Below are 2,868 nucleotides of genomic sequence, written 5' to 3' on the forward strand. Positions count from 1 at the left end.
TCTCCCTGTTTGTATTTATCCCTGTCTATATGTATGTCGTTGTATAAATACCCAACAGATGGCGATAGCAGCAGCCCTTCGGCCACCAACTCGCCTAATTTCAGTCCATCTTTTCTCACTCGCCATTTTAGTGATGACAAGCGCCTGCCAGACCTCGGCCGGTAATGCGGTGAAACACTAATTCGTTTGTATTTTATTTTAGCTTTACTTTATTCTTTTTGTGTGTGTGTGTGAGGGTGAGGGTGTTTGTTTCCGTGTGGTGTGTGTGTGTGTGTGTGTGTGTGTGTGTGTGCGCGCGTGCATGTCTGTGTATGCATTTGACCTAGATAAATAAACTACATACATCCATGAAATAGAATAACGAAAAACGCTCGCCTCCTAGAGTTTATCTGATAATGCTAAAACAAAAAAGAAGCAAGATAAATACTGCTAATTACATAAATTAAGCGAAAGAATTACACAAAATACAGACTAACACAAATATGGTGTGTTGCATCCGTAGATTACATACCAATTTGCAACCTTGAAGTAAAAACCCAAGAATGGAACACGATTATAGGTTTTGATAGTAATGCTGAGAAGAAAATAAAGAGGCACATTTTTACTAACTGAAAAAAAAATTTCCTGCAAAGTAATGCAACAGCAAAACCAAACGTAACAGATGAAGACAAGATAACCTTAAAAAAAAAAAATATTCGAATGAGTACTATAAAAGAGAGAGAAAAAAACGTATAGATTTGAATTACAAATCAAAAATAAACATAACAGTATGAATTTGCAGTGAGATGTGAAAGATGGTTGTATTCGACACTGAAGGGATTGTGAGATGTTATCACGGTTATTTTTTGCATATTGTTATCCCGATGCCCTACCGAAGTTCCCAGAAACACTTGAGTGTTCAAAACATCGCACAATCAGTCTAATGTCGCATATTCCTAAAACTCTACTGAAAAATATCCTACAGAGGATCAGAAGACAAGATATCCCAGAGAGCCAGTTTGGGTTCGTGAAAGATAAAGGTTTGAGAAACGATATCTTCGTCACGAGAAGACTTGCCGAGTGAGCCATCCAACACCAGCAAAACATCTTCCTGATTTTCATTGACCATCAAAAAGCTTTCGATAAGGTCCAGCACTTAGAAATGTTCAAGATCCTCGCAACTAGATGACAAAGATATGAGACTAATTCAATCAGTCTACCAAGATCAACTTACAGTAATCCACCCATCCGATGGAACAACAAATTGGTTCCCCATCAAGCGAGGGGTCCGACAAGGTTGCGTGATGTCACCTGACCTCTTCAATTTCTACTCTGAAGTTATCCTACGGGAAATTGAAGATCGTTATCAAGAGTTTCATGATCAACAATCTTCGTCATGCAATTGATACAGTTTTCATGGCTAAATAATGATCTCCGAAACCTTTTTGATGTTGTTGTGGAAGCCATCGAACACCTTGGCCTCCATGTCAATAAGTAAAAAGCATGATAGTTTCGAATCAGAGGTCCCACTAGCTTGTCCATTGAAACGAGGAGAATCAGAAACCCAACAGGTCTCCTCCTTCAATTACTTAGGAGCTCATGTCACTTCAGATGTTCGTTGCAAGAAGGAAATCAGAAGCAGAATCGGATTAGCAAAAGATGCAATCTTCAAACTCCGGAGCATCCTAACAGACCACTAATAAAAACCGGGCTAAAACCTTTGTATTGTCAACTCTCCTATATGGTTGCGAGTCCTGGACATTGACGACTGAAACTCGAAATGTAGAGGCCGCAGAAATGTGGTTCTAACGCAGTTTGTTGCGCACACATTACTCCGACCGAGTTTCCAACGTGATTTTCAAAAGAGTCGGACCTTCTAAAGCTCAAATCCATCGGACATGCAATCCGTGAAGGCACATTAGAAGATCTTAGCCTAAGCGGTTAAACTGAAGGCAAGCAAGCTCGAAGCAGGCCGAGAATAACATTCCTCGACAACATCAATCTACAAATACCTCTGGGGCAGTTCGTTAAATACCGCATCGGTGACGGCACAGAAAGAAGAATATATATACATACATACATATATATATATATATATATATATATATATATATATATATATATATACATGTATGTGTATATATATACATATATATACATATATGATATATAGATGTGTGTGTGTGTGTGTGTGTGTGTGTGTGTGTGTGTGTGTGTGTGTGTGAGCGTGTGTGTGTGTGTGTGTGCATGTCCATGTGTGTGTATGTGTGTGTATGTGTATGTATTTGTATATACAAATAACTAAATATGTATATCACACACACACACCCGGGCACGGCAAAGGTCGCGGGCTCGCGCCACGCAGCCGGCCGGGGGCCGCCGGGGTAACCATTCCCCGTGCCGCCTCGCTTCTCGGTCGGTTTGTGGCCCTGCCCTTCACACAGGCGACCGCTCCCGTCTAGACGTCCGGAATGGTTTTCGAGTACCGCCCCCCCCTCACTGAGGTGAAACAACCTTTGGATGGTTGCTTCAGAGGGATGAAAGGAACCAGCTGACAAAAAGGACAAAACCCCCCTTCCCTCACTGAGGTGAAACAGCCTTTGGATGGCTGCTTCAGAGGGAAGGGGGAAACACTTTGAAAAGACACAGGTCCTTTCCTTCCTCACTGAGGTGAAACAACCTTTGGGTGGTTGCTTCAGAGGGATGAAAGGAACTGCCTGGTAAAAGTGCAAGACTCCTCTTCCCTCACTGCGGTGAAGCAACCTTTGGGTGGCTGCCTCAGAGGGCTGAGCAAAAGGGCTCCAAACAATGATGTCTCGTAGGTGGAAGGGCATCCCCTCTGGTCTCTCCCCAGGGGTTTACACCTACCCACGCGTTTGCTGTGTGTGG

The sequence above is a fragment of the Penaeus chinensis genome, chromosome 15 (genome assembly GCF_019202785.1).
Source record: "Penaeus chinensis breed Huanghai No. 1 chromosome 15, ASM1920278v2, whole genome shotgun sequence".
Taxonomy (NCBI): domain Eukaryota; kingdom Metazoa; phylum Arthropoda; class Malacostraca; order Decapoda; family Penaeidae; genus Penaeus; species Penaeus chinensis.